The following is a 27,951-nucleotide window of genomic DNA, read 5'->3' on the forward strand; positions in this document are numbered from 1 at the left end:
GTTGCAATTAACAAAGAAGGGGATGGTCAGAAGGCTTTTATCCCAAACATGTTTTATGTTTTTTGTCAGGAAGTAAATCTGTCCCCAAATACATCCTCCATGTCTCATTAGCCTGAATAATATTTATATGGTTTATCATAGGTTAAGTTACTATTGTTTAAGAAATAAAATTTCTCCTTAGCATAAAGAGACATTTATTTAATATCTTTGTAATTAGGATTGCCTTGTGATGGGGGCAAGCAAGGGTGCTAAAACCATAAAACTCCCTGTCATTCAAAGTTGTGTGCCTATTATTTATCCCTCAGGGATGCTGGGCCACTCTATAACCACATGATGATAATAAAATAACTATTTCCATTTTACATACCAATTTGTGAAATCATTTAGTCTGAACATCTACCCTGGAGGTAAGTAATACTATCCTTAATTCACAAGGGAGAACAGAGGTTCAAAGAGGGGAAGTCCCTTGCCTGAGTCCACATAGCTTAAGTAGCCCAAATGAGGCTGCCCCTCAGGCCTACCCCACTATATACCTGTTCCCATCCTGCCCTGTTCTCATTCCCCCTGGGGCCATTCTCAGCTAGAAATGCTCAAATTTGTGGTAAAACTCCATGAAATTCCCTAGTCACAGCAGTCTGAAAGAGGTAACTAAGCTCCCCCCTGCCAAACAGCTACAGATTCAGTGCACCATCAAGATTGCAAGAAGGAGCCAGGAAATAGTTTGTCGTCCTGCTCTAAAGCTGAAGGCCTGACACTTTGCAAGAGAACATTTCAGGATTTCGTGGGGCCAAGAGGACCCCTCTTCTTTTAAAAGTAGAAAGATTATAAGTATTTAGCTTGTATAATGAGATCCAGCATGTATCAAGTAAGAGTGTTCATTAAGATTCCCAAATGGGTTAGCTCCTCAACAAAACACGTCGGACCTAGCTGTCTACAGAAAATTTAGCCGCTTCACTGACTAGTTAATGAAATAGTACAAAAATAGACTCAGACGTTGTTCCAAGTAAAGATAACAGATGCAGGTCCTTTTTAGACTTAAACTCATATGCCCTATTATTAAGAGCATTAATAGAAGTATTCCCTAAATGTTTATAGGGTGTTTACTCAGTTTCCATACTGAAAATCAGGGCATCTTGGTATTGAAAATATTTCATGCCCAACAGTTACACAAAACCACTATTTCTTCAGTTTATAGCCTCACTTAATCTCTTTGTGGAAATCTCCAGACCTCAACTACATTCCTTGAAATTTTACAGGGCACAAGAGGAACAGAAATCAGCTCAAAATGAATATGTGTATTCAGAAATGCACTGAGATTTTTCCAACTTTTCAGGTTCCTCATACAAATTAATCTTCTTAAGGGCCCTGGTGGTCTCTGAATCACTGCTTCACTTCCCCACCTTGTAGCGCCCCCATTGTATTCTCTTGATAGGAATAACTGCTAGATCATTAGGGAAGAAAAAGTTCATTGAGTCAAATCCAGGAGGACCTGCACAAGGTCAAGAGCAAGTACCACCAGCTTTACATAATTTTTGCATCTGCACCAACTTGATTTAAGGCTCTAAGTGGAATTTATTGGTGAGCATCACATTATAAAAAGTGGTTTATACCACATTGTCTCATATTTATTATGATTCAGTCAAAAGTGAATTGTACACAGGCCATCTGCAGTGAGCTGATACAATGGAAGGGAAAAACAGCTCTTGAAAAGCACATTTGTTCTCCTTTCCATTGTCTTTAATGGTTTACTTAGGTGGAAGAAAAATCACTTTAATGTTAAAGCTGTGTCTTTTCCTATGGCACTGATTACCAAATGAAAATCATTAGAACAGAAACAAAGGAAAGAAAAGAAAAAGGAAGTTGAACTTGATGCATGGGGAGGTAGTAATAGAGAAGAATAGAATTGTTTGAGCAAAATATGTAAAAGAAATAAATTGTTTAGGATCTCCAAGGGAAAAAAAATGTGTAGAACTGCTGGCTATAACATTCTAGAACTTCAAGTTCCTAACAACAACAACAGCAAAAAAGTTATTCGTTTCACATTCCTCATTTAGATGGTATCTCTATCAGGAGTAGGCAACATTTCAAAAATGATCTAAGTGGCTTGTCCCCATGCATCTGGGATGCTCAGGGAGGGAAGGGAATGGGCATCCACCACACTCCCCAGCAAGATGACAATGAAAAGCAACTGAGAGGCCACTGAAATCTTCTCTGGGTTCCTTTTCGGAAATCAAATTGGGCCTTATTATTTTTTTCTATACCAATTTTGCCATTTTTTCTCAGAAGTGTAGAAGTCCCTGGTCGATATAGCTGAGAATCAATAACATACTCCCTAAGTTGATAGGAATGCCAGGGTCCCCTCTCAGACTCCAACCAGGTTCTCAGATTCTAGCTTATTCCTTTATTAATATGTTCTTTGTCATGGTGTTTTGGTCAAGTACAATCAAATGGTGAAAGCATAAAACTTACTTCTTAGTCCATTGCTGCTGTGAAAGAGTTGAAGACTCATGGCCAGATGAGTCCCTAGTAGTTGCCTTAGAGTTGGCACAGGGAGTACAGTTTGCATGTTTCTTCACCCAATTTTTTTATAGAGGCTTCTCATGAGTTCACAGGTACCCTAGATGCTTTTAGTTAGTTTTGGTTTTGTTTTCTCTGGTTCAATATCCTAAACGGTCTTCTTTTTTTTTTTTTTTTTTTTTTTTTTTTTTTTATGTGTGAGGATGAAGTGATATGATGTCTGAGATTTGCCTCAAAATATTCCAAGGCATGGGGGGAATCAGGGAGCTGTAAATGAAAGACGATTGGCCATGAGTTGCTAATTTTGGAACCCCAGTGATGGGTACAAAGGCAGTTTATTATACTTTAATCTCTACTTTTGTGTATATTCAAAAGTTCTCATAATAAAAGGCATTTAATTACTATTGTTAAGAAGTGGTGTTGTCTTGGGTTTTGTTTTGTCTTAGTTTCCTTTCGGAGAATTGGCATGTAGCTCTCTACTGGACAGCTAGGCTAATGGTCTGGTCCACTCTGAACGGCTGTAGCAGGTTGGCCCTTTGCAAACAGAGTCAGGGCACAGACACTCCATTTTATTATAAACAGATGCTGCTACTGATCCATGAGCCAAAGCCAACACTAAGTCCTATAAAACTCATGCTGTAGGATTCCCTTCAAGGCAGAAATCCATCTATTGCTCATAGAAGGCCACTTGGAGAGAACCCTCAGGGTCTCCACCCCACATCTGCAAGTGACTCATAAAGGATTAACTGGTGGAGAAGGAGAGGCTGTTCAGGTCCATGGGGAGAGGAAGAGAAGGGGGAGGGAGAGGAAGGGGTGTGAGGGATGCCTAGCTCCTAAAAGAACTCTTCTTTTCAGCTCAAAAATGGAGAGCTAAGTTCATGCCTGGTGTCTGTCATGAGCCTGGCAAACAATGGGTTAAGTAGGGCTGTTTCAACATGAAACATTGAGAATGGAAGCACTGAGAACTGGAGATCCAAGAAAATGGAAGTATCTGGAAAATATATCTTGAATCAAAATGAATCTCACTTTCTTTCTTTGTTCTTCCCCCAACCCTTCAAAAAAACATTCCTAGTTGAAGGGTCTCCAAGGTCTTCTTGATTTTCAAAACTAATCTCTCTTTGGGTCTGCTGCTAAAGTATGCAATTATTCCAGAACAATGTGCCTTTACAGGGCTCTTAAGACTAGAACATCCTTATGTTCTCAAGACAGGCGTCTCTCTGTAGAGACGCCTCAGAAAGTAGATCTATAATTGGAAAGCAACCGGGTACTCTTCTGGGGCTTTGGTCCTTTATATCTCAAATGTTTTCTTTCTAGTGTTGATACAAAAACCTGCTCCACTTTTATAAAAATATAGCCAACTAGCAAATGGTGTCCTTATAAAAGTTAATGTCACAGTTGTTAGATGAAAAATGGTGTTCATCATCTCAAGGAGTGATCTCCAATTTTTTTAATCGTCCACCCCACCATTGAATAAAATGTAGGACAAATACCTAATATTTTCATCTTTAGTTACTAATAAATTGTCATCTTGTAATAACAGGAAAATAGAAACAACCTAGTATAGAACAGTATGCCATGCCCCCATCCAAGAACTTTATATACGTTCATGCTTCTGATTTTCACAACCAAAGCAGGTGGGTAATATTTTTTCATTTTGCCAAGCAGGAAGCTAAAGCACCAAGAGGGTAAGAAATTTGCCCAAAGGAAAACAGTTGGGAAGCGGCAGGGCCAGGATTGGAATCCTAGTTATCTGATTCCAAAATCCATCTCTGAACTAATAAATTAGTACAAGAAGTATAGGATAAAACTCAGGAGGTAGAGTTGAGGGAACTGGCAAAGGATGAGATCTTTAAAACTGAAATTACAATTCTTACCATCTTCTTCCAGCCTCCCCACGGAGTGTCATCTTGCACACTCTTGGGGGATTCCTACCATGGAAATAAAATAAGATGGAGACCAGGCTTGAAAATTCCTCAGGCAGACAAAACCATTCAAACCACATAAACCGACCTTACTTACTTCATGAATGTAAGAGAAATTTAGGTTATTTCTTGTAAACGCCTCTGATAATTAAAAAAAAAAAAAACCTTGAAGTCATTTTCCTAAAATGGTATAATATGGTCACTTTTCACCAACCCTATGCCATCTGAAAACCCTGGTTGTAGTAACTAATCCTTGTCAAGTTAAACAACTTCCTCATCTTCACTTTACAAGCCATCCTGTAATACCGTGTCTTTGAGCTTCGTATCGGTTCTGGATTTGAAGATTCCCAGTTTGTGAACTGTTCTTTGCACACAATGAGCTCTTACTAAATAGTACTTTACTGACCTGGTTTTAATTTTTACGATTTCTGGAGTTTTGACATTACCCTTCCCACCCAATACCAGTTTGGAAACCATCGACCTAAATGTTACTCCTTTGGAAGCTGGCAGGAAGCCCTCTGGGAAGGCCTGGGAGCTAAGGACTCTGCAGATGACATCTGGTGTTCGGTGCAACAGGAAGATTCAGGACCTTTGACAAAACAAATACGTTTTTATATCATAACTGGTGGCCTAGGTGTGGACCAATGTTCTCGTTAGCTTCCTAGCTACATTACTCGGTCCAGTTGCACTCTTGTTATGCTCATATTATCGCTTGGTCTCTGAAGAGCTTTGTCATGTAGTGTCAGAAAAAAACAAACAAACAAACAAACGAACAGGTGCTGAGGGGTAAAGTGAACACTCACAACACTGTCTTGGAATCACAGCAGGAAGCTGAAGAGATCATAGGGCACCCAGGCCTCTTCTCTGGCTTCATGAAACACCACATGTTTCTTCGTCCTCTGGGCACCACATACAATGACCAACTATAAATGCGGTCCCTGCCGGCTAGGCAAGGAAAGCTTGGGTCCCATGGCATACGTCTTCCGTTTCCTTTCTCCACCACGATCAGAGTCAATACCCAGGAGATCTAGTGATATTCAAGAGTAGAGATAAACCAATTTTCTTAAATGCCCAACCCAAGCAAAACTAAAGGATGACATTCCTGGTGAACTGACCAAGTCTCATGAGGATGTGGGAACAAATGTTCCTGTTGTCATCCTGGGAGGGGAGAACCATAACTGGCACTTCCTAAGTACCTCCTACATCCAGTGTACATCCCTCTACATCCTATGATCTCAAATGGCATAAAATAGGGAAACTGAGGCAGGGACTGGATTCACATCAGCACTCATACTTCTGCAAGGCCCATGTGATGGAGTCCTTGGCTGCCCCACAACTCCTCTGCTCCCCACACTGCATTTTGCCTCGTGCCAGCTATATTGTACCTTTTTCTGCTCCTCTAGCATGCCAAGCAAGCGCCATCCTCAGGACATTTGCACCTGCCACCTTCTCAGCCTGGAATATAAATCCCTAGGGCAGCCCCAGGGGGGCTCAGCAGTTTAGCACCGCCTTCAGCCCAGGGCCTGATCCTGGAGACCTGGGATCGAGTCCCACATCAGGCTTCCTGCATGAAGCCTGCTTCTCCCTCTGCCTGTGTTTCTGGCTCCCTCTTTCTGTCTCTCATGAATAAATAAATAAAATCTTTTAAAAATATAAATACATAAATAAATAAATAAATAAATATCCCTAGAATTTCATCAGCTCACTCTCTGGCTCCTTTCAGATCCCTGCTAAGCATCACCTCCTTAAAAAACTCTCCCCCAATCTCTGTGATAGCACCCTTCCTCCACATTCCTTATTTGCTTTATTTTTCTTTAAAAGCCTTGTGTCTACCTGAATCATATTATACCTGCATATATGATCATCTGATTCCCACCTCCCCCAAAAAACAAGAATACCATAAAGATAGAAAAACGCTCTCTACTTTGCCCTGCAACCTATCTTGAATGCCCAGAATGCTACCCGGTGTATAGTAAGCACTCCAGAAGTATCTGTTGAATAAACCCCGTAAGTGCTGTGTCCCAAACACCAACGCCCCTGATAACAAAAGAGCTGCCAGCTTCCACCTTCACGGGAACCTTCCATGTGACTTATTCCCAGGGCCTGCTGCCTGAGAAAGTTAGCCCCACCCACTCTCCCAGCACACACACACACACACACACACACACACACACACACACACGGCAGCCCTCTGGACTGCCATCTGGCACCTCCAGGTGAGGCTAAGACAGATGGCCCGAAGGACTCTGCACAGCACCGCCAGCACTCTGCTCCCAGTACCCTCGGCTGTGTGGGAAGGCCAAGAGTGCCCTCGGAGGGGCGCCAGCTCCTGTCCACCTCTCTCTGGGGCACGGCTTCTCCTCTCTGAACCCCTCCTGCACAACCCTGGGTTAGCAGACACCTAGGGAAAATGCCAGGGACATTTCAGACACAGAGCAGGGAGACGCAGCCAGGTCAGCGTGGAATGTCACAGATGAGGGCAAGACAACGATCAACAGCACAGCCTGCCTCGATCACCCAGAAGATTCCAGAATTCAGGTGCAGCCAAAGGTGGCTTTTTTGCTGAATATTAAATCAATTCCTCTATTCAGTATCGTAATGTCCTTGCGGGGCAGAGAGCGCACCCCCTGTCTTCCACCTGGGGATTTGCACACCTATCACTTATATTCTCATTTAAAAGCATGAAAGGAGATGTTTTTTTCAAAATATAACACTAGGGGCACCTGGGTGGCTCAGTAGTTTGGGCGCCTGCCTTCAGCTCTGTTCATGATCCCAGGATCCTGGAATCGAGCCCCACATCAGGCTCCCTGCTCAGCAGGGGGGCCTGCTTCTCCCTCTGCCTGCTGCTCCCCCTGCTTGCGCTCGCTCCCCCTCTGTCTGTCAAATGGGTGAATAAAATCTTTTTTAAAAAATGATAACAGTGGGGCGTCTGGGTGGCTCAGGGGTTGAGCATCTGCCTTTGGCTCAGGGCAGGATCCTGGAGTCCCAGGATCGAGTCCCACATCAGGCTCCTGGCATGGAGCCTGCTTCTCCCTCTGCCTATATCTCTGCCTCTGTCTTGGAGTCTCTCATGAATAAATAAATAAAATTTTTTAAAAAATGATAACACTAACACTAACCCTAAAAGAAGCTCACATTGCAACGTAGTAGTTGGTCTTTGTGATTTTGGTGAGACTGTGAAACTTAAAAAAGCAAGTTTAAAGAACTAGAGGTAAAAAATAAATAAATATATAAATAAATAATAATAATAAAAAAAAAACTAGAGGTGATAAAATTCAATTGGGAGAAACGTCCTCCTGCAGAAGGGGTTTCAGCAGAAATCTTGTGGGCAGCAGAAGGTCTCCTTCCTGCCAGCTGGCTCTGGGCCGTGGGCTGCCCGCTGGCCAGGACGGGGTGTCGCAGAGAGCTCTTCCTGGGGCCCGACACACAGATGGACACATGAACTGCTCCTACCCTTGTCCTGGCTGCCCGCCCCCAGGGGAGGATCAAGGGCTTGGTGGCCCTCATTTCCAGCAGCAGCAGCCCTTGCCCACATCCCCAGCAGGGCCTCCCGACCACCGTGGGAGGACAGGAGGACACGGGCAGGCTGGCCAGTGAGGACTGCGAGCTGAGGAGGGTGCCCAGGAGGTGTTCTCGCCAGTCTGGGGGGCTGGGGCTCCAGCACCCCATCTTTTCAGATGCCACCGAGTAGCTAACCCAAGAAGACCTGAACGGCAACGGTGGGCAGCCTGTGTAAAGGAGGATGAAATGCCTCCAAGGGACACACTCGACGTGGTATAACCGCATCTGCTGGAACATTATTCAGCCATAAAAAGCGATGGAGTCCTGACACAGAGACGACAGGAATGAACCTTGACAACAGACGCTGATAGGAGCCGGTCACGAAAGGCCACGTGTTCTCTGACTCCATTCATGTGAAATGTCCACAATAGGCAAATCTAAAAGAGACAGAAGGAGGATCCCTGGGTGGCTCAGTGGTTTAGCGCCTGCCTTTGGCCCAGGGCGTGATCCTGGAGTCCCGGGATCGAGTCCCACATCGGGCTCTCTGCATGGAGCCTGCTCCTCCCTCCTGCTGTGTCTCTGCCTCTCTCTCTCTCTCTCTATCATGAATAAATTAATTAATTCATTTAAGAAAAAGAGATAGAGACAAAAGGTAGATGAGCGGTGGCCTGGGCTGGGAGCCAGGGAAACGAAGGCATGGGGGGTGATGGCAAAAGAATATGGGGTTCCTTTCAGAGGCGATGAAGATACTCTAAAATTGCAGAGTCAGTTGCCCTTCTCCGTGAATATGCTAAAAACCACTGAACTGCCTGCTTTAAATGCATGAATTGTGCAGCACACAAAGTACATCTCAATAAACTATTTTTTTTCAATCAAAATGAAACAAAATACTTGATGCACACATGCCCCAAACTGTCCCACTTCAAACATAGCCTTCGGCATTGTTTGCAGATGGCGGATTTTTCATGAAATCAACGTTTAGTGCATTGCACTGAGCATTTTTGTTTTATTTATTCATTTTTTTAAAGATCTTATTTAGTTATGCATGAGAGACACACAGAGAGAGGCAGAGACATAGGCAGAGGGAGAAGCAGGCTCCATGCAGGGAGCCCTATGTTGGACTCGATCCTCGGACCAAGGCCACGCCCTGAACTGAAGGCAGACGCTCAACAACTGAGCCACCAGGCGTCCTGCACTGAGCATTTTTAAATAATGAAATAAAAATAAAACGGAATTATCATAAAGTATCGGGGTACACTGCGCAGAGTAAAAGCAAGTTTTGTCTCGTAAAACTGTAATTTTCACTGGGTGAGTATGCACAGGGTCACAGTGTGCTATTTCAAAGACTTGTGACATGTTTTATAAGAGTCCTCAAGTAACCTACTTCCTCCACATGTCCGATCAAAGTGATTCTGTTGCACAACCTAGATGGTTCGAGGTTGGCCACTTGACTCATCAATATCCAGAGTCAGAGCTGTCATCCGATTCTCCTTGTATTGCCTCCAGAAGTATGACATTTGATGTGTATGTCTGTGAAATAGCAAGCCAGATTTTGTCATCAGTGCTAATGACAGAAATATTTGATTCTCCCAGATAGTCACTCTGTCCGTCTGTCTTCCAGCATGCTGGGGAGGCTGCCCTCCTCTGTATGAAATTCAGGCTCGTTGATCGCATGGGGTTCCAAGCCGCAGAACTGAGCAAGCCACAGCCTCAAAATCAGATTGCTCCTAGGAACTTCCTGATTTCTATTCATCCTTTCATTTATTAAGTCAACAAATGGCTCTTGACTGCTGGCTAGGTGCCAGGCATACAGACACACAATCGTGAGCAAGATAGGCATGGTCATCGCCCTCCCAACGCCCTCAGCCTTATTGGATGTCGGAGTCTAGTTGTCAGAAAAGAGAGACAGTCATTGCATGGCCTTTGGCAAATGATTCCACTGTGCCCCTCTGAGCTTTGTTTGCTCAGAAGCTGGATTTCCTGGCCCACTGAGAATCATAGGATTTCAGAGCTGGAAAGCTCCTTAAGGAACAACTCCCTCATTTCACGTAAGAAAACAGGCCCCAAGAGGTGATACCCTTGCCTACTGACATATGCATGACCAACCAGAAACATGCCTTCCAGCACCCACCCCACCCCCACCACCACCCTGTAGTGAAGCTGAATATGGCCTATTCTTGGTGAAGGACCGAGAGGCTTTCAAAAGAAGCACCTAACACCTTGGACTTTTCAGAGAAATGGTAGTGCAAGATGTTCAAGCAGCAGCTCAGGCCAGAAGAGCCAAAGCCATATCTGGATCTTATAGGAGGGTTTTCAACAACACTCAGGCCTATGAATGAGAACATCGGGGGTCCCAGTTATAGGAACATTCCCCTCAACCCTCCTAGTAAATCCCCCACTTCCTTTTGAAGTTTAAGTGCTCCCTCGTTGAGTGGTCTTCTGATACTCAGGACCCCCTTTGGAAACAATGGCCATGTTCCCAGGGCCTGGGCACTCAGCTTGTTTGGTCAGTGGGCTGGTTGTTTGGATGGTTGGGTGGATGGGCGGGTGATTTCCCCCTCCCTCTAGCCTCTTAAAAATCCAGCCAGCATGCTAGGAGCCCTCGGTTTAGCTTCCCCAAATCCCAGCAGTTTCCCTAGAAGTCTGTCCCATTAAAGGTGAAATCCACAGAACACACACAAAGCCACTTTTTTCTCTCCCCTAATAAATCAGGCAAATTACCTCCTTTGTTTTTAAGACCATTTCAAGTTCACTTTTAACATTCTTCGTTAAGGTATTATTTATGTTGTGATTTAATTGAGATTTAATCCACTTTTCAGCACACAATCATATCACAAGATCCCTGAATTTTTCACTCCTATTACTAAAGTTGAGGAGAAAGGTAGCTTTCCTCAGACACGACAGTGATCATTTCCAGATTGTGTATGTCTCTCTGGCATTTTAACCCACCTGAGTTTATAAGGTCCACCAAAATAAATCACAGTTTGGTCTGCAAAGGACTGAGCTGTGTTAATATATGCATAGAGAGATCTATGTTTATCTCTATTTTCTAGAAACTTAAGAGTCTTGGGCAAGTATGTTTATTCACAGCAGAAACCATGTGAATCTCCTGGTAAATGTTTGCCTTCACACTACTGGAGTATATTGTACACCAGATGGTTTGGTCAAAACAAAATTATACGCGGGCACACGCGTGCGCGCGCACACACACACATATGTTTGAGCCCTATGCCTCCTCATTCTTTTGAAATTTTTTTTCTCCTTTCATGCATGAGAAAGAATGTAGAAATACTAGGAATAATGACCAATATGTTCTGTGTTTACTGCCGCTTTCCCTCACTAGAGATTAACTCATAAAACTTTACTCCAAATTAAACAAACCCGGGCTCTCCTGACAGCCAGTCAAAAGCTACCACTTACACCGAAGGAAATGCTGACTTCCATCGCTGAGAAGTCAAATGGCAGCCCCTGTGCAAAGATAACAGGGCCTCTTTCTCTCCCTATGTTCTGCTAATCCTTGGAGATACCAAAATCCTCATCTGGACTCTGGCACCCCCAGGACTTCATCTGGAATGAGAATGGAAGCTACAAGATGGCAGATAGACTCTATTTTAAAACATTATCATCCCGCCTGCTGTTTTAAAAAAATCATTTGATTGCTCAGGGAACACTTACTATTTGGAGAGATCAGGCAGTCAAGAATTTTCTCGACAGGTGGGCAAGAAACACCTCTGGCAGTGGCAGGAAACTTCCAGAGAAACTCATGTCTAGAATGGATCTAGGGACTCTCACCATCCCATCTTTTCAGCCATGACTTCTCTGGGGATAATTAGGTGTTGTCTTTGAAAGACCCGAACTGTCTTGTTCCGTGCCTAGAGCACAGTAAATTCTCAATGGATACTCAATTCCACTGGGATCCCAGACTTGAGATTGTAATCCAATGATGCATGTGAAAGACCTTGAGAAAGAAAACAAAAAAATCTCAAGGTCATGTCACTCCAGTCCTGATCTCAGCAGTCTATTTGTCTTCCTCTCCACAGCGCTTGGGTTTCACGGCCTCCAGCCACCACCACCACCACCACCACCAGCCCCCACCCACCACCCCCAGACAACATTTTTACCTGGAAGAAGCTTAGAGAGGGTTTTAATTTTAGAGGGGCATTTATAAAGATCATTTGATGCAAGCCCCCTGCTTCCTACTCCTCAAGGTCTGCTTATTTTCAAACATGCCCGCTTGGAGCCATGGGTGTGTTTTTGTGTGGTCCAGTTCCCGTTTTATGGATTGTTCCTGTACTCTGGAATCCCTGGAATACTTCAATTACGAAAATTACCATGTGCTGGGTCCTTTCGGGTTGACAAGACGGCTTTCCTTTCTCTCTAAACTGGGCTGTGTTTGTTTACATAGGAAATGTACTCTTTCTGAACATTCAGACTGTTTCAACATCCACTTAGATAGCCCCATTAAAAATAGGAGGTTAAGAAAATTAAGAAGGGAGGCAAGAGAAGGACAAAGAAAATACATCCTTAGATTCTAACCCAGAATTTGGTTCAGAGCAAAATTAGAAAATCAGAGGGTGTTTTCTTTTCATGGTTGAGACAATGCTCTGCTTGTTCTCAGAGGCGGTGAGGACTACCCCACTTTGGATCACTGGTTACTTTGTGCAAAGTGATTTTCCTGTTTAAACCCTGTGCTTTCTTATATGTTATCTTTTCAAAGGCAAATTAGATAAACCTGTGTCCCCAGACTATATCCTATTTGTTTGAATAGGAAATGCTAATATTTTCCTACATGTTTTGCTCGGTGTCAGTGGTAACTCAGATTGGTAGTTAAGACAGGCCCCTTTCAGCTCTGGGAATTTCATTGGCTGTCTTCCAGGAGCCAGAAGGTTCATGGTGATTTTGAATAACGATCTCCATAGCTGTGTGAATTATCTGCATTACTTAACAAGAGGGAAAGAAAGTCAGATTTACCTTTTTTCTGTATGTAATTAATGTGTCTTTAAATATGTCATTTCATGAGGGTTTCTCTTCTTAATTTCTCTTTATACCTCCCCCTCCCCCATGTGACTTTTGCTTTCCACTCAGCTCACTGCCAAACCAACTTTCCAAACTCCCCCTCAACCCTTACTTAAAGACTCATGCTTAAGTAATCATTACCCCTAAGGATCCCTGCCTGGTTCATCCGTTTCTACACTCTCATTGGCCTAAGGCAATGCCTGTCACAGCATGGTCCTACCCCTTCCCATAAGTCCCTAATTGTGTTCAGGCCCCTGTATCTGACAGGGAAGGAAGCAGAAATGGCAGCAGAAACACATTTCTAAGACAATAAATTCTCTATGCAGAAAGCTCTGTACTAGGACACAACAACCATGTCCTCCATAGCCAGCACTGGCCCAGTTTAACACTTTTTTCTATAGTTTTCAGAGTATAGATCTTTCACCTCCTTGGTTAAGTTTATTTCTAGGCATTTTATTATTTGGGGTGAAATTGTAAATGAAAGTGTTTTCTTAACTTCTCTTTTTGCTACTTCATTATAAAAGTGCAACTGGTTCTACGTATTAATTTTGTACCCTGCAACTTTATGGGATTTATCTATCAGTTCTAGCAGTTTTTTTCTGGAGTCTTCAGGGTTTCCTGTATATAGTATCATGACACCTGCCAATAGTGAAAGTGTTACGTGCAACATTTTTAAGAGTGAAGCTTGTCATTAGCACCCCAAATTCCCTTTTTGAATACCTTCTTCTCAAGAAATGCCATCTCGTTTTCCCTTATGAAAACCAACTCCTAGAAAACCTAGCATAAGGCATTTATATCTTAATATAAACTTATGTTGGTGTGTTCTCTCTCTCCAGGGAACTTAGATTCTGAGCCCCATGTCTAATTAAAGAATGAAAATTGGTTCCCTCTCAACCATGTTTCGGTCATGTGCTCAGATGGCAGAGGTCAAATACTTGATGCAATAAGACACACTCATTGTCACCCAACAAACACACTGCCTAAGTGGTTTGCTGCTCTACTGGAGCAAGTAAGGCCTCCCCTAAAAACCTTACCATGTCTTTAAACCCAAAGCTTCAAACCTGAGAACCTTCCACGCTAAATGGTAACACTCCTCTCCTGCCACGTTTTATTCAAAACCAATATCCTTAGCTGTATCCCTGGAAGATATATATAAATTTGGGGGGAATACAATTTAGTCCATGACAGAGTGGGTCTAGGTTTAGTGGAGCCCTCTTGAAAAAGAATATAAAGTCACAAATATAAAATTGCTAGGTGCCCTTCCTGGTCTTGGAAGGACACTGAGGCTTAGGCCTTGGGCATAGCACAATTAAGCTGGCCTCTGCTTGCTGTTGTTTTGCCCTACATTTACTAGTGGACCTAAATGCACCCAAAATTTGTATGTTGAAGCCCCAACCCCCAGTGCATCTGCATGTGGACATAGAGCCTTTAATGAGATCATCAGGGTTCACCGAGGTCCTAAAAGTGGGACCTTCATCCAACATGATGTTCTTTTTTTTTTTTCTTTTTTTTTAATGATGTTCTTTTAAGAAAAGGAAGAGCCATCAGGAATGTGCTCAGACAGAGAAAAGGCCATGCGAGGACACAGCAAGAAGGCAGCCATCTGCACGTCTAGGAGAGGGGCCTCAGGAGAAACCCAGCATGCCCACATCTTGATCTTGGACTTCTAACCACTGAACTGTGAGGGAATAAATTTTTGTTGTGTAACCAGCCACTGTGTGGCATTCTGGTACAGCTGCCCCAGAAGACTAATAAACACCCATAGAAGTTAGGAACCACTTTTTAGCTTTTCACTAGCAAATTCTAATAATGATAACATTCAGGGCTAACCAAAGTGTGGCAAAACAGGTAATCTTGTGCATAATCAAACATACATTGCTGACAGCACATGATTCAACACCACTTTTTGAAAAATGAGCTGGAAATAAGTATTCAGAGACATAAAAATGCTCATTCTCATTGACCTAGTAATTCCTCTTCTGGGAGTCGATCCTAACCAAATAACTCAAAATAGTTTTAAAAATATATACACAAAGACAGTATTAAAGTAGTATTTACAATACCTGCCCGTGGCTAGAAGATCCCCCTCCTCATAAATCACAAATGGTGTGGCCCTTGGATTTCTGCCAGACTTTCTGCAGATTCCCAAATGTGATCATACATCTACGTATGAAACTGTGTTAGTTTACTTGCAAACAATATCTTTGCTAGTTCAGTATGTTTGCCTATTTGAAATGTGATGTTGCTTCTCTGTCCCTCAAAGGTAAAGTCTATTAGTGGACTTCGATTTGGGCATGGCCATATGGCTTGCTTCCTCCTATGGAACATTAGCAAATATGATGCAAGTACATTGAAAAATGATTGAGAAATGCTTGCATGTGAATTTTGCTTTCTCTTTCTGCACCTGAAACTATGGGACCACCAGCAGTTCAACCTAGAGAGGTCACATGCTGAAAAGGCGAAGCCACTCTGGCCAACAGCCCACCAACCCCAGATACGTGACTGAGTACATTCTAGGCCACCGGGCCCCTGCCGGTCATCCCAGGCCACAATTCTCCCAGCTTTTCCAGCCAACCTTAGCATCAGGAGCTAAATAATAAATGTTTGTCGTCTTAAGCATTTAAGTTCTTAGTGGTTTATTATGCAGCAAAAACTAATACAATAATTTCCCATAAAATGCATATGGGACAAACAGAAAATACAAAAACTACGTTAATATCCTGATACCGGGCAATCAGTTCATAGACAGGCTGGCTAGTTCCTGGACTCTGATCTTATGATTCAAATTCCCCCAAATGCTTTGATAAAATTACTAATTATTACATGCCTTGGGACTTTGGAATTGCTTGAGAAGAGCTGAAATCTTGAATGATAAATCTGCAAATGCCCTTGGTCTAGTTTACTATAAAATTGGAAGTGAGGTAAATGCTCTGTATTCCTTGCTTTCCCTCAATGAAGCCATTTAAAATTATGGCTAAGAAGACAATATAGAAACATGGGAAATGTTTCAGTGCAATATTAAATGAAAAGAATAAGATACAAATTTGTCCTTAAATTATGATGACAAATATATAAAGAAAAAAAGATAAATAGTTATGCTGAGGGAAAAGACTATAAAGAATTATACCAAAATACATTAGAGGCTGCTTAAGGGTATTGTCTTATGAGTAATTTTTTCTTTTCTATGTTTTCTGTAAGATAATTATATTACCTTCATAATTTTTCTAAAAAATTAATATACAATCATTTTTAAAAATTGAAATCTGGTTAGGGGTAGAACTCATCTGTTTGCTTTATAATTTTTAACCTTACTAGCATACAAACTCTCTCTGCTGGTTTGTAATATCCTAGAAGATGAAAATGCCTATAGTTTTCTGATTTATTTGGATCTTACTAATATTGTACTGGAGTTTTGCATAAATCTGTGGAAACTCAATTTAAACTACCTTTGGAGACCAACATAAGCCTAACCTCACTAAATTATAAATTGTTGAAACCTCCTGGCTGAGGCCTAGTTTGATTCAGATCTAAGCTGAGTGCAGAGGCAAAAATCACGTTGCCACCTTCCGAGGCCATAGCCGCTCTGAAAAATGGCTCCCCGCCCAGTTATCTAGCTTAGAATGAGTAGACTTTAGGTATTCTCCAAAGAAAAGCCTAAAGCTTCTGCTAACTAATATGTATTTATACCTCCAGCCAGGAAAGCCTTGTGAAAGAAAAGATAATATAATCAGACTATTTACATGCATTTCTGTGCCCTCCCTGCATTGGACGAGCTCTTTACAGAGCAGTCCCTTGGCCTTCAGCCTCTGCAAGTACCCATTCTTGAGCCAGTCTTCCCTCATCTCACATCCAATCATCCCACAACGTGTCCAAATGAATGAAAACGTGGACTTAGTCTCCAAGACATTTTCTTGGGAAACTGAAACAGAAAAGACTCTGGTCAGGTTGTACTCCAGCCTCCCCCAGCCGATCACTGTGCATTTCCCACATCACTCACTCAGCGGGCTTCACATAAATTCTTCCTAGAACCGTGTCAGTCTCCGTTAATAAACACAGTTCCAACATACAAATTCAATCACATTATGAAATCTCATATGTCAAATGGCAAAACTGTAACACAGAAAGTTTATGTAATTAGAATATTAAACAACTGTCACTCAGCTATAATACTTTCAATCCCACAACAGCAAATGGCCCCATTAATATGGAAAGGAGTGGGATTTGGTCAGCTTTATTGCTGTGTCCATCAGCCACCCATGGAGTGGTTCTAAGAGCTGAACTTGATTCCAGGAAAAGGTCTGCCCTGAGGAAAAAAAGGGAAGAGGGCTGAGCTTATAAAACTTCAAGCCAGAACTTTAACCATTTGCCTGCTGCCAGTTGTCCTCTTCTACTTTTTAGACACCAAACCTCCCCCGCAACTGAGTGCCAGGACTTCAAGGCTGCAGAGGAGGACAAATACCCTCCAGAAGAGGCTTGCCTTGCACACCATGGACCATAATAATGTTATTCTCAATAGTCAAAAGACAGAAACAATTCAGGTGTCTGTCAACAGACGGATGAGCGAAATGTGCTATATACAGAAAATTGAATACTATTTGAACATAAAAATAAAGGAAATTATTTTTTGTGTGTATTTTTTATTGGAATTAGATTTGCCAACATATAGTATAATACTCAGTGCTCATCCTGTCAAGTGCCCCCCTCAGTGCCTGTCACCCAGTCACTTCATCCCCCCACCCACCTCCTCCTCCACTCCTTGTTCCTTACCCAGAGTTAGGACTCTCTCATGTTTTGTCCCCCTCTCTGATATTTCCCACTCATTTTCTCTCCTTTCCCCTTTAATCCCTTTCACTATTTAAAAATAAAGGAAATTCTGATGTATGTGACATGGATGAACCTCAAAGACATTATACTGAAAGAAACAGACTGACACAATAGGACAAATATCATGTGATTCCACTCCTAGGACAGACCTAGAATATCAAATTCACAGAGACAAAAGATGGAACAGAGGCTGCCAGGGGCTGAGGGGAAGGAATATAGGGATTTTTTTGTTTAATGGGTAGATTTGGTGTTTGGGATGATAAAAAAAGTTCTGGAAGTAGAGCATGGTGATGGTAGCAACAATGTGAATGTACTTAATGCCTCTGAATTCTAAGCTTCAAATTATTAAAATTATACATTTCATGTTACATATTTTTTACCATAATGAAAACATTAGGGACAAAAAACCTTGAAAGACATATCTTGGGGATAAAAAGAAAATGAACTCCACTGACCCAGTATTGTACAGCACATTTCCACAACTCCTGCAATACCTTTCTCATCTTTTCAAGCTTTATTAGCAGAATTTCTTCCAAGCCTCATGTGGTATATCTTATGTGGCACATGAGAAGACGAAAGAAGAGTAAATTGCCCAAGGTAACCACCAAGTTGGGTATGTGAATGAGGACACCCTCGTTTCCATTCTCTTTTAGCCCAATGACCTGAATCTCATCACTCCAAGGTTATGAGACACTTACCTTATGCTATAAAAAAAAAAGAGTATGTGTTCCTAATTTAAGTTTTATGGCTCTGCTTTCCATATAGCCAAAGCCCACAGAGCAAAGATACCCTGCCATGTGCACATCACCTGCTCAGTCGGCAATTTTTCATCACTCAATGCAATTTATTATTCATATATCAGATACCATGCTAAGAGCTATAGTTAGTGAGCTCAACAATCTAGTTCTGGCTGATGCGGGAATCTGGAAAAGACACCATTCACACTGAATGACACATAAAACAATAAGATGGAGACTCTTGGTTTTCTTATTTGAAGAAACACAAATGAGAATTCCTTAATAACTGATTATTTGAGGGGAAAAAAAGATCGTTGTGGGAGGGGATGGTTCCTAACAAGATCACTGATAGCCATAAGGATAAAAAAGCATGAGATCTCTAGGATTATGTTCCAAATCTACTTTTTATAGGACTTTAGGGCTAAAGAAGTGTTAGCTAATAAAGAGGCATTGGACTTGCTGACATGAGAAGGTTTTAAAGTCTGGCTCTCACTCATTGAAACATGAGTTTTGGAGCTCCGTATACTCCACTTACCCAGACTTCCAAAGAAATAACTTTTTGAAGGTTAGTTCTAACACCTCAAGATGGAGCAGAGCAGCATTTCCCAAAGTATTCTCTGGGGAATTTGAGATGTACCTTAAGGAAAGGGTTCTGTGGCCAATTAATTTTGGTATATCTATTTAATAAAATCTCCCACTTGAAGATTTACTATGCACGTGAGCATTTTAACATCCCCCTTCCCTGTAAGAGTATAATCCACTCCTCACTTTTGCTATGTTTGCATATGGGAGGAGTACACCTCCTGGCCTCACTAGGAGGGGTGGCCATAGGACTTGCCTTTGTCAATGGAATATGCACAAATGTTATATACATCATATCTAAGCAAAAGTTCCAAATGTACTTGAATAATTTGGGTCAACCTCTTTGTTCCTGCCCTCTGCTATAAGAACAATGTGGCCCAATAGGGCCCTCAATCTAGGTTCTGGAATGAAAATGCAAAACTCACCAGTGCCAAGTCAAGCCAGATCTAGAGGCAAGAAGTAATGTCAGGAGAAAATTTCAGGTCTGAAGATAAAAGAGAAAGTCTCAGAAAGAGTAAGTCCAACACTAACTGCCCAAATATTAAGCTGTGCTCCCCTGACCACTACCTGACTTGGCAGTTCAGGGAATCTGATACCGGGAAGGGACTTGAAAGTTAGCAGGCAGTGGCAGAAAAATCACTGTCTGGGGGGAAAAATCAGAAAAACAGGCAAGAAGTGGTGTTGCTGGGATGTGCAGCAACGAGGGCCAAGAAGGAAGTAGGAAACTAAAAATAAGAAACCTGAGGAAACAAAAAAGTAAGACATCGTGGCCACGCTCAGTCTACCCCATCTCCATCATCATCATTACCCATTAAAGTTACTGAACTTTATTAGAGTGATGGAAAATGGTGCTTTCAATTTAGAAAACTCACCTACAAAATGCCTAGGAATAAAAAAAATCTAACCAATTGCATATGATTCTACTGTCAGATCAGAATAAAATAAAAGTGTAAAAGATATTTCAACTAATAAAAACTATCCCACAAAATCCCACCATGAAGCAGAAGATGCCTACAACACAATATTACAAATTGGATTATTTTCAAACAATCATGTAATTACATATATCCAAAAACTGAGAATAAAAATGGACAAGAGACAGGAAGAAACACAATGAGAGTTCATTTTACCAAAGAAAGAAATAAAAAAGAAAAGACAGAACTATTTCAGAAACTGCAAGATGCCCAAGAGAGAACGAATTCAAATGGAAATTAAACACGTCATTAAATTGTTTAAAAGCATAGATGGAATGTACTGTTTAGAGCCAGGGTTCTATGTACAAAGAAAAGAAATACAAAAATGGAATGAGGACAGCAAGGAAGAACCTATGGGTTTAGATTGGAATTGAAAGTATCAATCTCGACTCATGGTATCATTAATAATCTTAGAAATTCTTTTAAATTCTAAAAGCAATTACACTCCAGTTAACTGTGAGCACACCTAGCACCCTGGTCTTGGTTTCTAAATATCATCCCCAACTAAAAGGAACCAAGGCTTCTTGCAGAAGTGGCTGAATCCAGGGCTGGGGCAGGGAAAGGTAAAGATGAATCTGGAACATAGAGTTGTGCAGAAAGGAAGGAAGTACATGCCAAACATTATAGATATGTCAAAAGAACAAAGGAACCGGCTCAAAAGGGTTCCCATTGGCCAAATCTGGGCCAATCTGAGCATGAAAACAAATGGATTATAATTCATTTAATAAAATAAGAATCCATACACAAAGATAAAAAAAAGAGAGAAACGGAGACAGGAAATAGAATGCAGGCAAATAAATGTGAAAGGGGCAGGGTGCACACTGGCCTTAAGCCTCCATCCTCACTCTCTACCCAGGCAACCTTGTCCAGGTCACAGTCTGCACACCTATAAACAGTGATCTTGGGGGGCAGAAAGAAGCACCTGATTGACTGGATGTGTCTAAAAGACACACTTCTCAAGAGAAGTTGTTATAGTCAGAGGAGCCAAGAAAAATAGATGAATATAAGAAAGGGAGAAAAGAAGCGAAGTACCCAGAGAAACAGAATATGAGGTGAGGCTAAGACCCAGGAACAGGACATTGAGTCTCAGACCTGCTAACAGCAAAATAGAGAGCTGAGAACAAAGAAACAAAATCCAGCTCTGCAGTTCAGAAGCCCTCGAAGCCACAGAGCAAGAATCAGAATTATGGAGCAGAAGATACCTAACCTCTTCTCTGGAATCATCACACATCAATCGGGGACCATGAAGCTCTTTTCTATGGCCCCCAAGATGCATCCTCAGAATCGTTCTCAACACATCAGCCCACTGGCTTTCGTTCAGGGCAAAAGATATCTTCTCTATGTCTGTGAGGCTTTATGAGGCTGGGGGTAGAAAGAGGAAGAAAGCCTCCAGTGCTGGGGCTCAGTCCAGTGCCCATGTTGGTGACAGATCTAAACTGGGGACTTTCATACTAGGAGTATATAGTATTTTAGAGAGCTTATGACCCAAATGACTACTAAATTTTTAACAAGCATGGCAATCTGGTGACTTAGAGGTTAATTCTTTCTCAACTATGAAAAAGAATTCTTTCCCTAAGCAGTCCAGAAATTCGAATTTAACTACAGGGTGCCAGAGCAATCATGCCTAACTTTTGCTGTATCAACGTGTGGCACTGGAAATCTTTGTAGTCATCCAAACCAAATGCAGATCAAAGGCTTGTGTTGAGCTTTCATATTTCGGTTTCAGAAATCAGCCATTTAGACTTTGACGGCTCCACGGGCCATCCGACTCTACCAATTGTGCCACGTTCCTACATCATGGGAGGCTATACTATTAGCTACAGATACTAGTGTCCTAGGGAACTAGAACCAGAATAACGCTGAAGAGTTTGAAAGCTTCTTAATAAGGCTAGCCTGTGGCCTCAGAGTCTCAGGTCCAGAGCTCGAGACTTCAAAGCACAATTAATTGCAAGGCTTCTCTAAGATTACAGAACCTCCCATTGAGAGCTCAGTTCAGTGACTCCGTATAAAAAATGTCATCAGGCCATGAGCAAACTTTCTCTGTAAAAGGCTAGATGGGAAAGATTTTGCAGCTTTGAGGGTCATACAATCTGTCTCTGCCCGCTCCACGCTGCTCTTACAGAGCCAAAGAGCCATAAACATTCCATAAACAAACGGCTGTGGCTGTGTTCCAGTAAGACTTTATTTACAACAAGCGTTGGGCTGCATTTGGCCCAAGGCCACAGTTTGCTGAGCCCTCATGACAGTTTGCTGAGCGTGAATCCTGACGAATTGCAAAGCAGATTTTCAGATGCAAGCTGCCAACTTTCATCCTCCACCCTTGGTGTGAGACCTTTCCTTCGGATGGTCCCTAACACACCCAGGTGCTATTGGATACCACTGTCTGACCTCCCCCAATTTCTCGTTTCTGAAAAGTTAGGGGGCTACTTAAGAGTTATCTTCCCAGCAACCTCTCAGCTCAAGCAGAACCCGGAGGCTCCACTGGAAAGGCTCCTAATGCACAATTAAATGTCATCACCGGAGAAGCGGTGTTGTACCCTGAACTTCATAGAGTTTGCTGCAAAAGTTGATGCTTGCCTTTTCATTCTTCACCCTGCGTTTTGATGGCTTTGGGCCCTTAGCATGTGCCATAGTTAAATTGTCAAGAGATGTCAACAAGTTGTGAGGGACAGCCTCACACTGGCAGCAATTATGAGAGGGCAATGATCAATGGGGGTCTTTTGTTAGCATTGCAAGATCCCCATTGACTCAGGAAGTAAGTGTCCCAGTGGTTTAGGCGAAAGCTGAAATGGACAAGCAGTTTCACCCTGGCTGCTCACAAGCCACAAACCTACACTTACTCCATTAATTATGCCTGCCCAAAAGACAGAGGCTGTTACCATCCACCGTCTGCAGTCTCCTGAGAAGAGGGGGTGGCCAGACTCACAGAGGTTCTATTTACAGCGCCAGGAAATGCAACCTTCTTGCTTTCCGGGAAAGGGTGATTGCCCTACTCCACTGTGATTTCTTCTGTAAACAGATAAAGGCCATGTGATAGCCATTTGGAAATTGAGGACTTTGAAACCTTGGTCCTGTTTCTCAACTCAAAATTATATTTATCTGGCACGAGGACCTGACGAATTATTCCAGTGTGGAAGAGATGCTCTCTATGGTCCATAACGCCCATGTCAACTTGCTCTTTTTCTTTGCATTTTTTATACACTTTGTACACTTGCTTGCTTTAAAGTCACACGACGTGTACAAAAGAATCAAAGGTTGGGGACTGAAAGAAAGGCACCTTCTGGTCATCGTTAACCCTAATTTCCATAAAGCATATAAGTACCTGGAATTATTCTTTAAAGGAACAGAAAGTCAAAATCCCATTCCCACTTTATGTCACCTTCTCTGGATCTGCCCACAGTATTCCCCTAGTTAAATGCCACCTCCCTCGAGAAGCCTTGCCCCCACCTAAAAGCTAGAAACAATCTCTCTTGATTCTGACCTTCCATGGGAATTCTTCTGCACGTCTGCTTTGGTATGCACATGCCTCATCCTCCCCTCCTTGTCTACATCCTGGGAAGCAGAATCCAGGTCCCATCCGTTGTATAGGCTCCACAGCACCCAGAGCGGTGCCTTAAATGAAGTAGGGACTGAACAAGATGTCATGAATGAAGAAAGCAGTTCTAGCCTCTGGACTCTGACATAAGCACAAATATTTGGCATTATAAGTCGTGATGTTATTGCATGGAACTTCCCTTCCAGTGAACATTAGAGGAGCACAAAAGCCCTCTCTTCCTTTTTTTAGTATTTTTGATACTAAAAAAAATTCAGACAAGATCAACGTCTTCTCTATGGGGCTAATGAAGAGCTGTGGAAACGAGGCTTCTCTATGGGGCTAATGAAGAGCTGTGGAAACGAGGCTTCTCTATGGGGCTAATGAAGAGCTGTGGAAACGAGGAAGTCTTGATGAACTGAATTCCAGAAAGAAACAGCTTATTGCAAATGGGGAAAGCGAATGGCATTTGCAAACTGATCCCAAATTAGCATCTTGCTTGTACACAATAGGATGCCACACCAGAGCAATGGTAGGTCCCAAAGTCAGCTAGAAGATAGAGGAAGACAAAGTAAGCTGGCTAAACAGAGATCTCTCTGGTCTCCTCCTTGGGAACTCCGGCAGAGACCTCTCCGCACACTGGGTCAGTTTCTCACCCCCTGCAACATCCTTCTCGGAGGAGGATCCCGCCAGATTCCATAGGATGGGAAGCTGGCGAGCGGCCTCGAGATGAGAACAGATAATGATGAATGACGCCAGTTTCTAGGGAGGCTTTCATTGAGGAAGTTTGCTTCTGACCACTGACACTTTCTCCCCAATCACTGAGTGGTGCTATTCCACTGGGGCCCCAAGAAATGGAAAGAACATCCAGCCAGAGGAATGTTTCCCATTTAGAAATTGGCTTTGTGGAGAGGTAATTATGTCCTAAGGTAAATTTTAAATATGAGAAAGGACAGCCATTTCCATACACGAAATTACGCCATTTAACTTTATAACCATATCTTTCCTCAAGCAGTTAAGTTAATTTTTAGATGAAGGGCTTGACTGTCTATTTTTACTACATGTAATTTGGTATCCTGTAACTTTCACAGCTATTGGTCTTCATTTCTATGTGAAAAATCATGGAGATTATCAGGAGTGTAGTTTCAACCATTCAGCCATAGCAAAGGGTCTGCAGATTTATGACAGGAGAGAGACACTTCCTCCCCAACAGAGTTTGTGGTAACTGGATTCCTGAGGCCACTGCATTAGAGGAAGTCCCCTTTGTGATATTTTACTTGGCACATGGGTTTGGCATAACCTGAATTGAGGGTAACTATTTCTGACTCTGTACATACATAATAAATATGCTGTCCTCTGGCTCAGTTTGCAAACCTGTAAAGTGGAAATAGCCACATTTACTTATGTCACAAGAAAAGCTGCCATGTACAGCTGGAACTTTTATTTTGTAATTAGGAAATTAAATGCTAAAAAGCTCTCATTTTAATACGAGCCAAGACACCAAAAGAATGCAAGGGAAAACAGGATTTGTGTATGTGCAGAAGAGATGGCCATGCCCTGTGGACTTTCTTCAGAAACAAACAAACCAAAAAAAAAAAAAAAAAAGTAGATAGAGTAAGGGAAAAAGAAACTTTTTTTAACTAATAGAAAGTAGAAGAAAAAACAGGAGTGACATAAAACTTTGCCGAGTCTTCCTGCTTCCCGGGAACCATAGGAATTTCACTAGATCGCTCAACCTCACAAATCACATGCTTTCCTCTCCCGTTTCTGACAAAGTGACTTAGACTCTGTAAAAGATTTATTCTCTGGTAGCCATATCAAAGACAGCGGTTCTTTCCCTGTTTGGTCCAATGCTCCCTCTGAAAATCTCATAAAAACCTATGGCTTTTTATAGCCATTTAAAATTCACATAGGCAGGTCATAATAACAATAATAGTTATAATAACAGCATCTAATATTTAGGGAACACTTTGGGTCCAGGCATCGTGTTAAGTGTTTTCCATGTGTTTTCTTATATAGCCTCACGCTGACCCAATGAGGTGGGTACTATTTTCCCCCACCTTACAAATACCTAAAAGAGCTTGGAGAGGCTGCATAACTTAGTCTCCCATGCAAATCATGATTGAACGGATTCCCAGACCTTGCTGAGGCCCACCCATGGATCACTGAGCATACAGCCCAGGTTAAGAACCTTCACAGGCAGAACAGGTGCACACAAGGGCTCTTCAACATGTGACGGAGGATGTCCTAAATTCATCAAAACATCAAAAGGATGTGTGTGTATATACAAGCACATATATATGTATGTATATATATATATACATATAGATATAGATGTCACTATGTATGTACACGTAGATTCCTATGTCTGAGAATCAACAATTTTTTTAAAGATTTTATTTATTTTATTCATGAGAGACAGAGAGAGAGAGGTAGAGGGAGAAGCTGACTTCCTGCGGGGAGCCCAATGTGGGACTCGATCCCAGGACCCCGGGATCACAACCTGAGACCAAGGCAGATGCTCAACCACTAAGCCACCCTAACCATGATTATTCTTGATGCAGCTTTCGAAAGTTGATTAAGACTGATGAACTGTTTCATCACTATCCAGCTCTGTTACCTGATAAGATACTAATATCCAGTGTTTACACATACACACACACCCCACACACACTCCTCAAACAAAAACTGCATTCCAGCAGCCTCGAGCTTCAGCATTGACCCTGGGGAGGTGTCAGATAAAGTGCTACCAAACAACAGACAGATTCACAGTTCCTCAGCCGACACTGATAATGAATAAAATATTACCCTGGGCCTTGAAACCCCTCTCAGACCCATTACTGATGACCCTTCCTGTCACTGGGCCGCTCTTTAAGCTGGTATTTAATCATAGGCGTGCAATGACATCAGAGGTCTGGCGCAGGGCTTTGCAGCACGTTCTGGGGGAGGGGTGCTTGATGTGAAAGTGCCACTGAGGAATCCCTTGAGCAGACACCAGGAGCCCAGCAGCCCGCCATCCCTCAGGGGTCAGCATCCAGGTGAGTAGGCCCCTTCCGAGAGAATCCCCAGTGGGCCTGAAGCCGCACAGCCATGCAGGCTGGCTGGAGACTCCTTCAGCATCTCATCTGTCCTCCATAGGAAGGTTCAACCTGAAGAAGCCAGCATGACCTCCAGGCTTCCTGGGGCATCTGCTCAATGGCAAAACAGCTTTAGGGTGCTGACTCCTGGGGTGGAATTTTCCCTCCCCCGTGCTAACAGGAGACTTTGAAGTACAGGTGATAAGCCAAGACTCCTCTCTGATTATTAGAAGTTGTCCAATGGTATCCAGTCCTCCGATTGTGGGTATCAGTGACGAGCTGGCTGCAGTCCTAAAAAGATGAGTTTTCCAGCTAACAGGGAGCCGAGCTCTGTGTCATACAGGTGTGTTGATCCCCTACTAAATTTAGCGGCCGACACCCAGCCAAGAGAAAGAAGCGAACATAAAGAAAAGTCAATTTGAAAATACCAAAGAGATGTAGCATCACAGAGTCTCTTCAAACTATAGTGAATGAAAGGTGTTTTGGTGTCCACCATGCCAGGCAGCATGAAAAATAGAGTATCTACATAAAGCCAAGATCCTTTTTCAAAACACCATCCCGGAGTTATTTACCACTCTCCAACCTTCCAAACAGATCAGTTGTTGATTTGTTTATTTGTTACAGAACCAGATACATATGGCTGCTGGAAGCAATCAGACAGTGGTGGGGGTGAAGAGACAATTCAAAAACAAATCGATCTAAAGAGCACAACATACTGCAAAAAAGCTCAGGACCCAGGCACACCTTCCAACTCGTGTTATTCTATGCTATTCATACCACTTTCCTTATTTATGTAAAACAATTTTTATTTTCTTTTCCAGAAAGAATGCTGCCAATCGCCAGAGGCAGACATGTTTATCAAGCTGTGCATCTTGAAGTCTGACATAAAATCTGTGGCCTTTGGTACAGCTGAAAAACACTCTGTCAACACCATGGAGAGAGCAAGCCCGTGGCGCTGGCCTCGACCCAAGGCGTGCAGGGGAATGGACAAAAACTTGACACGGAGCCAAAAATTACAAGATGAGGGAAAGTCAAACTTGAAGCGAACAAACCTTTTCCATCGAGTCTGTTTAATATCTGGTGTAAGCATCCAAACCACAAATCGGTCAGTGCTTAGGTGAAAAGACAAGTTTTTCTCCCCTTTGCGAAGCTATTTTGCTTAAGCTCCTATGAATACATCAATTATATTAGCCCTGAAAGCGTCTGTCAGTGCAATGTTAAAAGGTCCACTATTTTACAGACTGCCCACTTTAGAAACAAAATACCCTT

General features: G+C 42.4%; 1 long non-coding RNA gene across 4 annotated transcripts in view; it reads right to left on the reverse strand.

Annotated features, from left to right (window-relative positions):
- The window catches only part of LOC140599736 (uncharacterized), an 86,856-nt gene extending 63,090 nt beyond the window's left edge, over nucleotides 1-23,766 (reverse strand). For all 4 annotated transcript variants that reach the window (XR_012002720.1, XR_012002716.1, XR_012002717.1 and 1 more), the window contains exon 1: nucleotides 23,555-23,766. This is a non-coding gene — a long non-coding RNA (uncharacterized lncRNA). The remainder of the gene's footprint in view (nucleotides 1-23,554) is intronic.
- Between the last annotated feature and the right edge of the window lie 4,185 nt (nucleotides 23,767-27,951).

This window comes from Vulpes vulpes, chromosome 7, assembly GCF_048418805.1.
Source record: "Vulpes vulpes isolate BD-2025 chromosome 7, VulVul3, whole genome shotgun sequence".
Taxonomy (NCBI): domain Eukaryota; kingdom Metazoa; phylum Chordata; class Mammalia; order Carnivora; family Canidae; genus Vulpes; species Vulpes vulpes.